Genomic DNA, 13,532 nt, shown 5'->3' with positions numbered 1-13,532 from the left:
GCTGCTTTTGAGTACACGTGCAACTCTAGCCATTTAAATCTTTCATATCCATTGATATTTTCGTCACTAATGTCATCCACCTGTTCTCTTCTTTGTAACCATATGAGTCAACAACAGATCCACAAGGACATTCACAATATATGCAGATGCCCACCAAATTTCACCTTCATGCACTGCAGCCATATGAACAACCAACCGCCCCTCCTCAACTCATATTCTATTTAACTAAATAAATTTTCAGTCCACTGTTTTATAACAATTTTTAGATTAATTTTATGTCTGGAAATTAAGCTATACTACAGAGTTACCATGATACATGATTTTCACATAAACACGAATATGGGAGTACCTTTGTTCTGGGACTGTGAATTTATTAGGAGACATACCAGTAAGTACCATCTTACCTTAATCCCTGATTGTACCGCTCAAATTAGTCTCACCATGTCATTTATTTGCTCCCTTCATGTATGTTGTTACTCTCCTACAAGTTATAATGCTCGGAGAAACTTGGAGTTCCAGCCGCCTGCTGGTACACTACCTTGCTACTTAATATGAGGTTATCCTCTATAATTTTATGATTGTTATTTTTTCCATGCTTTCTGCAATTATGTTTGCAGATAAATGAATGTTTGCATTATTTTGCATCCCATCTATACATGTTTATTGGTTGTTCTTCTTTTTTTTAATTTTTTCAAAAAGGGGTTTTACCCCAGCCTCTGCATCAGAAAGATGCATACGATTCATATTAATAAAAAATCCAGCAACAAGTCTCCAAGTCTCGAAATCCATCGAGCCCAAAGCTCTATCCAGCCTGACTCGGATATACGAGCCTCCTGTTACTTTCTTCTCATAAGTCCACTTGACACCTTTGTATCCGAGATCAAGTAAGCCACACACGTCAACCGCATCTCTGAAGCCCTGGATCCGCGATTGACTTCTCGAGCCAATCCCGTCATGTTCATCGTGTCTCAGCACCTCATTGAAGTCGCCTATGCACACCCACGGCAAATCTTGGAGGGTGGACAGGTTTTTCATTGTATTCCAAGTGTGATGGCGAAGATGCGTCTGAGCTTCGCCATAGAAACAAGATAGCCTCCATGGTTGGTCTCCTACACCAACGATTTTGCAATCAATATGATACTTAGAATAACCCAAAATCTCAGTCTTTATTTCATTATTCCAGAAAATAGCCAAACCTCCACTCCTACCGGAGGCATCAACCGCAAAAGAACAATCATTACCTAAAGTACTTTTCAAATTCTCAGCCCTTACCCCACTAATCTGTGTTTCAACTAGACAAAGCACTCTAGGGGCAAACTTATTCGTGAGTTCGCGCAGCTCTTGAACTGTCGGGGCATTGCCAATCCCCCGACAGTTCCAGCATAGCAGATTCATTGCGTCCGGCGGTCCTCCGCTGGGGAGGCCGCCGATCTCGCGTCCGAGCTTTTTCCCCCACTGGGGTTCTTCTTCAGCACACCAACTGTCCCGTCCTTCTCGCCCGAAGTGCCTGTCTTTCCCATCTGCCCCGTGAGTTTAGACCTCTTCGGGTCTTGCTTTGGAGGAGGACTAATCGGCACCGTGCTTCCACTTGGCTTCGTCACCGCCACCAGCTCCAGCCCCGTCGATTTGGGGTTTGGAGAGCTAATAACCTGATCGGACGAGCGCTTCCTGTTGGTATCCAGGTCCATACCTTCATCTACATGTGCCTCTTGTTGGCTTGTCGTTGGATAGTGTTCCGCATGCATCTCTTGCCTCTGGTTCTGCTGCTTTCTGTTTCGGCGTTGGGTTCCCCACGCCGTGGTCGCTGGAGCCCGGAGATTTTTGAAAACCAGTGCAGAGGGGGGGGGTGCACCCCGTCGCCGTGCTCCTTGAACTCATGGCCCATCATGCCACAGACCTGACACTAGTCGGGCAAGCTCTCATACTTTACTGCAAAAATCTCCCTCTCTCCTCCCCGGATCAAGGATATAGCTTTCTTCAAAGGATGACGGACGTCCAATCTAACTCTGACTCTAAAAAAGTTTCCTTCGAAATCAAAAGATGAAGGCTCGGAGTCAACAAACACACTAATCTTTGATGCAAGCGCCTTAACCTTTCCATGGAAAGCGATGGGAAGCTCGATGATCCTAGCCAAAATCTCGAAGGTGAAAAGCTCAATAGAAGAGGGTTTTGTATAACCATCATACGGGGCGATTAGTACTGGGTTTCCCCTGAAGTGCCATGGACCGCCCTGGGTCACACGCTCCCAATCTCCCAAGCAATCAAACTGCATCTAGAAAAGGTTCTCCTCCAAGGTTTTAATCTTTACTGGCCTGGCTAGATCCCATGCTGTTTTCATGTTGTGAAAGAACCAGTAGGAGCTGAAGTCCTTGTCCATATGAACTCGGGCTAAAATCATCCAGCGGAGCGACTCCTCGGCTGGTGCATCATCATCCTCAAAGATTACATCATCGAGGTCATCTTCCTTGAGGGCCAGTTCCTTCATCATCTCCTCCAAGTTGCCTTTTCCTTTTCGATCGGCCGCCGACGAACTCCGCTGGCCAGCCATCTGGATCAGACGCAGGTGGCGGACGATCTTCTCGAAACCACAAAAACCCTAGCCCCCGATGGTGAGAAAACCAGCCCCCGGCCTTGACAGCGACTAGGCTGCCTCGATCCCTGGTACTAAGATCAAACCCCCGGCGAGAGGGAAGGTAGATCTCAACGACGCCCGAGGCGGCGAGAGGAACGAAACCCTAACGAGAGGGAACGAAAACCAGAGTTCAGAGGAGTCATTTGGAATCGAACGGGACGTCGTGGCCAGCCGGTGCCATTTGGAATCGAACGGGACGCCGTGGCCAGCCGGTGCCGTATGTACGTCACGCAGGGAAAGGCGGCATGTTACGTGCGCCTCCTGGACAGCTCCTGGATCCCCTGGTGGATGGGGTTGAGCGCTGGTTGGAGATTCATCCTACATTGCTAGTCATAATTGGAAAATACATCAGTAGACCACCTTCCACACCAAGTAAATCAGATGACAACGAAACTCTCACAGCTGCAGCCTGTCCTGGTTTCTTGCATACAATAACATATTTAAAATGACATTTTTTGGTTGCATCTAAGAAAAATATAGGTAGATTTGTTTTTGCGACATGACAAATGTCGGGGGGAAAAATCAGTGACATGGCAATTTCAGATTTTTTTTTTTGCCATCTAGTACAAATTTTCTTACCTTTTGTATTCATATTTTTCTGTCTAAATTTGCCCAGTTACGAGTCCAGTTTTTAATTTTTTTTTGGCATGTCAAAGTACAAATTTTTCTACATTTCGCCTACATATAGACATCTAAAATATATTAATTTGCCATGTCACTAATACATGCTTTTTTATTTTTTTTTGCCATGAATAATAGAACATCTTTTCTAATGTTTGCCATGACTTCTGTACTAGGCATTTATATAGTTTTTGTCATTGATCCGATCCAAAATAAGTGTCATGGATCGGAGGGAGTATTTGTTGTGTTTATTTATTTATTTTTAATCATGTCAAACTTGTTCTGTGCTTATGTTCACTTTTTATATAGTATTTGCCATGGATCATGGCAAATTTTTAAACATGTGTACAACTGCAATTTTTTTGCATCTAAGAAAAATGTAGGTACATTTGTGTTTTGTGACATGGCAATTTTAAGAATGATTGATCTAGTGGCATGGCATTTTCAGATTTTTTTTTGCTAAGAATGATTGATCTAGTGATAAGCTTTTTTAGCTAAGTTTCCCATGATCTTTAGAACATTTTCTTCCAAACTTGCCATGGACCATGACAAAATTTCACTCTGCATGTTTTCTCGTACAAATACGATGACAATTTTTATCTTTGCATATGTTTTTTAATGTATTGTACCATGGCCAATTTATTGTATATGCCACGGGAAAATGTAGCTAACTTGAGTTGCGCTCTCGAAACAGGCTTTCGTCCCGCTTTATATATAAAGCAACAACCAAACAAAATACACGCTGAAACCCCATGGTAGCAAATGTTTGAGGGGGGGACTTAGGTGTCCTTGATCGAACCTACCCTAGCGAGTGAGTCGTTCGCTCTAGTCAGCTCTCCACCTGACGAGTGACAATCACGTGTTATGCGCGCCCGTTGTTTAAGTTCTACTCCCTCTGTTTCTTTTTACTCCGCATATAAGATTTGGTCAAAGTCAAACTACACAAAGTTTGACCAAATTTATATAAAAATATATGAACATCTACAATATTAAAACTATATAGTATGAAAATACATTTTGTGGTGCATCTGATAATATTGATTTCATATTGTCAATGTTTATATTTTTTAATGTAAAGTTAGTCAAACTTTACAAAGCTTGACTTTGACCAAACCTTATATGTAGAATAAAAAGAAACGGAGGGAGTAATAGTTTGGCTGAATTAATTTGGATGGATCATTATGAAATGAAGTTCCGTTGCATTAAATCATGTTTTCTCTCCAGCTAGTACGTACCACTACTGGTGCGGACCAAATTTATACGTTGCAGTAAACGGCCACACGGAATATATCCACGCGATGCAGTCATACCAATTTATACGCTGAATTACCATGTCCTGTACCAACGGAACAGCTGACGGTGGACCGTCCACCCACCGGTATGTTACACGGAGCCGTCTCTGTACGCTACTGTTTGACAGGGCGTATCCGTCTCTCTCTACGATTGCATTCAGTTCCGGCTCGAACGTGTCGTTGTCCCATTGGCACGTATAACCGGAGCAGGCGAGCTCGTCCATACCATCGCCGCTGGATCTATCACATCCATCATCCTCTTTGTTCTCCAAATAATCAAGTTCTCTAGTGTATTTATTAAGGAATGTCTAATCCTTAATATATGCATCAACCTGCATAGTCAAGCTAAAAATATAACCTGTGTTAGTTTAATTCTTCTATACTGAAAATCATAAAAATGTTAGAAGCATAAACAATCCAAGAACATACCCCACGCGGCAATAAAAAACCATAAGACGTACGTAGATGGCATTCTCGTCTTTCCAGCATGCTTCTGCAAAGTTTGTTGGTTTCTTTATCCTCACATGAAAGAACCTAGAAAATCATGTAATGTACTGTTAGGCACCAAGAAATAAGAACTACAATATGCGAAAATGCCTAGGAGCACCTGCGGGCTCACCTCCCTCATATCTCACCATTAAATAAGCATAGTGATCTGTACCACTATATTAGTATGCACGTATTCATGAGTTTATTTTGACGTATGATTTCTTTTAGGAGATGTATAGGGTCTGTATTCTTCCATACTTTTAATGATCTCTGACTTGAAATAAATGCATCTAGATATGGGTGGACATCTGACATGCATGCAGATTTGAGGGAACCTGCGTTTTGAATCAGATAAAACATGTAATATTCAGTTTGTACCAAGTTTATAATTGCAATATTATCTTAACTTTGAAAATATTTTTCACAAATATTTTTATCAGTTTTTAAACTACAATACCATTTTCCATCAAGTTATGTGTCTTCTATAAAAATTGAGAATCTTATCCTGCGATAATTAAAACTATGGATTTCATAATTATTAAATTTAGAAATAGAAACGGATAATTCCAATCCAGGAAAATTCAAGGTACAAATTCAATGAGATTAAGTATTTCTATTTTTAGTGAAAACCTGAGAACTTCATGATAGTAATTCTAGACGATTTAACTGTACTAATCTCAAAACTTTTCCTCTAAAAATCTAGTATGTTATTAGTCACATTGCCTGATTTACCAGCAGTGGCGTAGCCAGCCCAATAAATCAGGGTGGTCCATCAATAGAAATATTAAATAAGTTTATTTATTTTCAAAGAAATATTTTTTTACTACACTATATAAAAGCTATGGGGAAATTCCAGGGTGGTCCATGGACCACCCTGGCCACCCCCTAGCTACGCCACTGTTTACCAGTGCAGTATAGCCGCATTTAATCGTTCATCTTCATGCTTCAGCGAAGATGAATTGACGTAATTACATTGCAAGCAGCTGTTTTGCATTCATTTACTGAGCCGCGTCATACTCTGACATACCTGTCTTTGCAGAGGAAAGACAACACGTTAACTTTTTTTGCATGCAAACGTGAGTCTCGTTAATTAGGACTATTGACTTTGTGTGCACACCACAGGAGAGCATTGTGTATCACCAAAAGAACTAGAAACTCATTAAGCTATCAATGAAGTCATCCCGATGCAGCCACTCACATGTTCGTTTTGGGACTTTACATGCGAATTAACACACTGTGACAACCGACTTGCCAGGTTATTAAATGCGCCATTTACAAGAGCCTAGCTGTTCCTCTCACACCTTCATTTCTTACCACACTGCACAAAAGTTGCAACGTACTTGTTCACTGTATATTTCTTCGAAAATTTAATCATCCAAGTGCACTCTTACTGCTTTTGATTAGACGAGATGCTACAGAATGATGCGCTCGCTTCAATGATTTATTCTCAGAGCCACTCCATGTATGCAAGACTAGTGCTAAACATATAAAAGTTCTTAAACAACAAACCTCAGCAATCAATTCTGAACTTGACCGCTCTCTTCGCCATGGTTTTTTCATGGTTGTTTTAACTGAACCCGGATCCATTCGCACATCTGATGTAGGAATCATATCATTTCCAAATAGCACCAGCTATAGTTTGAAGAGATGGCTTTTATCAGCAACTGGGTATGAGCTGCCCCGCCCGTCTCTCGTCTTCTCTGGATATGGGATGTTGGGGAAGATGAACCGTAAGCTCTTGGAGGGGATCCTTACTCCTTGATCTGGAAATGGAGGGAATGCCGCTGGATGTAAAGCATAAATGGCCTAGCTCTAACACGGAAGATAGTTAATGCATTGTGCCCCTGTTCTATATTCTAATGCTCGCCATGCACACTTATTAAATGACAATGCACAGGTCAAAACTGTTCACGTGTACGCCTCTGTGAGGTATTCACACATGAGAAACCATTTTGTTAAATGATGCACATATCCCGAGCTAGCATGGGAGCGGGTGTGATTTCAGTGTGCAGCGTCGCCGAGTGCTCCTAATCCGCTTCCCTACAATATGCTATTTTAAGTAGAAATTTGCTAACCTGCATGCCAAGTTCCTCCAGTTTTGCCTCATTGGCAGATTTAGGGTCCATAATAGGCACACAAGTCAGATCATTACTGAACTCCATTTTATTAATATGTCAATGCAATGGCTGCAGAAGCCATCTGTCCATACACAGCCACAACAGGCATATATGGAAACCACATTTGCATAGGCAGAAATAATGGAGCCACTTATCCATTGAAGAAGAGAGACATGGGCACATATGTACTCCAAGATAAAGGGACATGAATTCCTGAAGCCAAAAGTGACCTGCTAGATTTTTTTGTTGAATCCAAAATTTGGGTGTTTGGGAAAATCTTAAAAGTTAGATACTCCTAAAATTTGAGGTTCTGAAAGGTCAAAAAATGACAAAATGTTCAAACCTGAAAGCTGAATTCCAAAAGTAGAAAGATTCAAAAGGAGCATTCAAAGTTTATAAGAGATTAAAATCATGAAATTTTAAAATTCCTAGAGCTAGATGGAGAAGCTTAGGAGCCGATACTGTGATTTTTTGATGTGCTTATAGAGAAGCACCACAAATGGGAAACACCAGAAATAATAACCTTCCATTTTTACGCCATTCGAATTGCTTCAATTAAGCTGATCACAGTGGAAAATAACTTAGCCTAGTAACATGCATATGTTACTTGTCCATGTTACTACCTCCATAATTGGCAGTAACATGTGTGTGGTTTCATGCAAACTTTCATTTATTTAGATGTATACTCATTTTGCCTCGGGATGCATTATGTTATGGTAATATATTATGTTACCACAAATATCTCTCCCCTAACAAAATACTTCTCACATAAGCAAATTTGCCTTGGAGTGGGTTATGGTACTAGCTAAGTTACTCCCACTATGACAAGCACCCTCTGCTCAGAAGTCATCAAACTTCCAAAGAAAGAAAGAAATGTGGTTCTGCTTGCTGGCGCATGCAATTAATGCCAACGACGTCGGTCGGAATGCCACTGCGTGCAGATCCGGGAAACCCTTCCCCTCCCAACTTTCCCATTCCCCGTTGCAATCCAGTAGAATCTTATGCTACGCGATAACGGATGATGAAGCTCAATCCGAATAATTGTGTGAGAAGCATCAATGAGCACCGCCGGCCTACACCGATCGACGAGAGGGCCCGGACCAGAAGCACATGTTCCACGCCACCGTCGGCGGTGGTGGCGCCGAGTCCAACGCATCGGTGTCCGGGTCCAGCACACGGAACAAGGCGTAGGACGTCGCACCAGGGCAACATTCGAAGACCTCACCCTAATGGCAACATTAGAGCGCTTCTTTTCCCCTCTGCAACTAACGCCCGGTGCATATGTATGAGACGCTATCTAGATCCTGCTTTCTTCAAGATTTTAGGTGCCCAACCGGTTAGCACTAGATGTATGTACCATCGCTGCTCCTCAGTACCGCTCTGCTCTACTCCAGTGCTGCGTTGGCGAATCAGATAGCAGAGGACCCCCAAGATCCTGACCAATGCTCAACAAGATCACAAGAAGATCGACATGTGTTATTACTACATCTGGAGTCTACACGTAGAAATATAAATGGGTTGTCGAGCGATTTCAATAGACTCCACCGAGGTCAGTACATGCATGATAGGGCAAGATTGGAACAAAGTTTCGGCAAAGTCTGAAGCACTCGGGAGATGTCGATCAGCAAAATGTACAACACTTGCAGTGCAGAGCACCACTACAATGGCGATAGTACACAACATAGCAAGGCAGCATAAAACTAAGTCCTTAATAGTATGGAACTTGAAGCAGTGTCTCGTTAGACTTAGGTGGGAGGAGCTCTTTCAAGAGTGAACGCCAACACTACTAAGAGAAGAGCGTTAACATTTATAGTTCATATACTTAGTGATGCACACGTTGTACTCTTGTTCCGAGTCTTTAAGAGGACCCCCTTCAGGATTGATATCATCGATGATGAAGTCAACCCTGGCATATCAATCTTGCTCGGGTTCATTGTTATGTGATTGGTCAAGTGCTTTAACCTCTTTTCTTAGTACGGTGCTACCAGTGTATATGCCATTTTTTCTAGCGGTGATCTCAATGTGTGTATGAGACACTTTTATCAACAGTGCCATCGAGCACCATCGTGTGCATAGAAGCATTAGGATCTTGGATAGTGTGCACTTCCGCACTAACAGCAAAGCCCCAAAAATGGGAAACACCCGACAAAAAAAGTGAAGATACCACTTGTCTCTCCCAACGACTGAATGAAGACACTTCTCTCACTACTAAAAAGTAGTTAACACCAGCAACTATCATCTTGCGTTGTTCAGTGACCTATCAAACTATATATATGTTATCAGATATAAGTGGCAATTTTGAAAAGGCTGCTATTAATCCTTATTATCACCCAGAGTCCTTGATGCTGGACAGGTTAGAACTACGGAATTGGGTTAGACAAGATTCGTCTAACATTCTTGTCTATTTCCTGAAAGGATAAACTATTGTGCAATACGAATTTAGTTCAACACCAATAATTATTTTTTGCACTTATAATGTGGTCGAATGTTTTAATAAAATATTTAGGAATTATATATTACTGATAGGTGAGACTGTATATCATTGATATTCTTCCTGTCTGTTACAATAAAGATATTACTAGTCCACATAGGGAGCTTATCTAAAAGTAGGTGATTAATCATATTGCCACATTAAAGTCATCATTGAATGCCAGTGAGTTCACACAGCTTGTTTGTAGCTTACTATGTATACGATCTACTGAGTAGTTTCACTAACTTCATTGTTTATAACATTAACATAACTATACCTTATGATTCAGATTGCTAGCATGTGATTTCATTCATGGTAGGCTATGGTTGTCGGCTGTTCCTGCGTTGGTCGACAAGAATGATTTTCCGACGGCCTTACTTCTTTTCCTGTCAGCTATTGGCCCACAGGCTTACTCGTGTTTCTCGTAAGGACTCAATAATGTGTCCCCCAGCCTAAACTCCCCGTCGTCCATCTGCCTGGCGATGAGGGAATTGAAATCTAGGGTTCTTCCTATTGCCCCCCTGGGTTCTCCTCCATGCCCCTCCATTGCAGCCGTGGCCAGGACTTGGCCGACTACCTTAGAAGTGACAAGGACGACGATGACGTTGGCAACCAAGGTGAGCGCACGAACGGACAGAATGATTTCCCACCTTCGCCTCCGGAGAATCTGTTTGTCGTGATTCTGTGTATGATCTCGGATGGTGACCTTGGTGTAATGCATGCATGTTTGGTTCGGTGGCCGGTAGGATCTAGTTTACGCGATCCATGGCTGACAAGAAACTAAAGGCCGCCTAACATTCAAGAACTAAGTTGTGTTGTCCTTCTATTTCAGCAGTTTATGTTTGTTTCTTCTATGAAGCCTCATAGAAGAAACAAAACTTCCAAAATAGAAGGACAAGACTTACGAGTGGTGATTACATGTTATAATAGTGATGATTATCCATTCACAACACAATTTAATTTTTGAATATTAGGCGGCCTTTAGTTTCTTGGCCGCCATGGATCACGTAAACTAGATCCTACCAACCACCGAACCAAAAATGCATGCATTACTCCAAGGTCACCATCCCAGGTCAACCACATAATCGTGACAAACAAATCGCCAGAGGCTAAGGGGAAAAATTGGTCTGTCCGTTCTTGTGCTCACCTTGGTCGTCGTCGTTGACACTTCCGAGATCATTAACCAAGTCCTGGCCACGACAGATGTGGAGAGGCGCGAAGGAGAACCCAGGGGCGGTAGGGAGAACCCTAGATTTCGATTGCTTCAATGCCAGACAAATTGGCGATGGGCAGTTAGGCTGGGGGGATGCATTATTGAGTTACTATCAGAAATGTGAATAAGCGTGTGGGTCAATAGTTGACAGAAAAAGAAGTAAGACCGTCAGGAAAACCATTCCCGTCGGCCAGCCGGCAAGAGCAACCGACAACCATAGCTTGCTAGGAATGAAATCATGTGCTTGATAGAGAGCCCACAGGAAGCTTCCGATTCAGATTGCTAGCTACAAGGAAAAAATTGAATGTCCTTGAGACACCATCAATAATACCAAATCAAATGATATGGCGGTGATGGTGAGTCTATCGATGTGCATATATGAATGTTTTTACCCTACCCATGCATAAAATGTAGCATCATTTAAATTTGTCTGTAAGAATATTGATAATAACAACGGTAAGGTACTGGTTCAATTCAATACTAGTGTTAGTATAGCCAATAAACTATTCATTTCTACACGAATCTTTATCAATAGTTAGCTATCAAAATGGATCAGACCTTTATATAGTTGTTCAGGCCCAGATGAAAAGACAAGTAAATTTATGTGGACAAGAAAACTACATGTGCTATGCTTGATTTACATGTGTCATTGCCTCATTGGGTTTACTGAAATTAAATCTTGACGATATTATTGAGTGCTGGTGATGCCATATCCCCAGATTTATTTCGGTTTACTATATTTTCTGTGGACTGTGATGTCAGAGATGTGGAGTCTGGGAAGCTTGTGTGCATGAAAACCTTGATTCAACACCGATGCAAGTTCTTTGTTCATAAAGTGATGATATACTTGAATTTTCTCATATAGTGTGCTATCTCGGCCCTATAGCATTTGGAGGGGAATCACACTAAGCCGTTTATTGTCATTTAGCGCGCTAACACTTCTGCCAGAATTTGCCATATCATGCTATTTAAAACTTTGTTTTTTTGTTCAAGTAACCTCTTTAAAAGGGCACGAAATTCCCACGCATCTGCTAAGAAAGCTAGGCCCAGTTCATAAGGGAAACTCGGCCAAATCCATACAACCTGGGCAAAAAAATTACAACGTGGGAGTGATCTACTAACTGCGATGGTTCTTCTTCCTCAGAATTTGTGACACTCATAAGTTTCCAGCTCTACTACTTCCACAATACCTTCGCCATCCTATTTTGTTACTTGTGCTTTCTTGAAAGTAGATTCACCTTCTTCTTGGTTATACTCCTCTCCTGACATCCCAACTGAAAATGAACTAGGATCGGGAACCATTGAAGAGGTATGCTGTCCCCATCTACTTCCTCCACTAGAAAGAAGAGCCACTCTTATTTACCTTGTGTGGGAGGAGAACCCTCGATTTCAGCAGGAATTTTATCAAAAATTATATGCCGGCCAATAATAAGAGTCGTCCCCATTGGCGGAGCCTGAATCTCAAGTCAGAGGGGTCCAAACATTTCATATAATGTTAGGAGGGGTCAAATCATCAAAATATAGCTAATTTTCTCAGTTAAGTAGAGAATTAGGAGTAGTAGTAGATGTGTTTGTGGGAGCATATGGGGTGCATGGCCCTTGCCAGTCCCCTTGCCTCAGCCACTTGACGCCCAGGAGGAGGGCTCGTACAACACTTTGGCTCAAGGGCGCCCATGTAGAGGAAGAGCATGCTTTCCTTGACCATGGATGACCTGGACAAGAACGGTGCCCCACATCAATTACCCCCCTGCAAGCAATCACGAAGTTAAAACCACTACTCTGACACTACGTAAAATTACTATAATTTTCTAGGTGCTAGTCCGGCTTGTAGAAGTGCATCATACACCCAAAAGGTCCCATGTGGTTTCTGAAAACAAACTAAACCTGTTATCAGAATCAGATATCTCGCTAGAAAAGCAAAATTCCGGCCATCTGATATGTGCTAAAGGGTACTGTGTAATTTTGTTTGTTCTTTCCCACTTCCACTCTGCATATTCCTATATAAAGGGACATGAATCCCTGAAGACGAAAGTGACCTACTTTAATTTTTTTTCACGAAAGTGTCTTCCAAAGGGAAGGGAGTCCCTAAAATTATATGACCAAGCAAAAATTGACAAAAAAAAAAATTAGAGTTACAAAGTTCTTATGCTTCCACCTCGTCTTATAGTATGGTCCTCCCAGTGTATTTACCATTTGTTCTAGCCGTGACTTGAGTGTGTGTAGATGACATTTTTCAAGCAATGCCCCCCCCCCCCCCCCCCCCCCCCCCCGCCCCAGCACTATCAGCTTTAGAGAAGCATTAGGTTCTTGGATAGTGTTCCCTTCTGTAATTGCATTGTTAGTTTCCATCTAGTGACCTAGAAGATATTTCCATGAGGACACTTGTGACAGGTACATCTACAACACACTTTGCACATTTTTACATGATATTGTTGATGTCGCAATTTCAGGCATTGATTCTTCTGCTTGGGCACTTAAGTATGCATTCATATAAGATTGTAACTCCGTCGCTCCATAGTACCTGCAGGGTAAACATAACCATGTTTTTGCTTTGGTGGTTAGAGTACGGCAAATAGCTTTAATTTCATCTAATCATAAGTGGAAGCATTCATTGAAATGTCCCGCATATCTCGAGTGTCTGTATACGGTTGCAGGTGAAACATCCCTGGCATATTTCTTTATTATTTTTTCTTAATAT

Source organism: Triticum aestivum, chromosome 3A, assembly GCF_018294505.1.
Source record: "Triticum aestivum cultivar Chinese Spring chromosome 3A, IWGSC CS RefSeq v2.1, whole genome shotgun sequence".
Taxonomy (NCBI): domain Eukaryota; kingdom Viridiplantae; phylum Streptophyta; class Magnoliopsida; order Poales; family Poaceae; genus Triticum; species Triticum aestivum.
The sequence above is the reverse complement of the archived record's forward strand: the minus strand, read 5'-3'. Positions refer to the sequence as shown.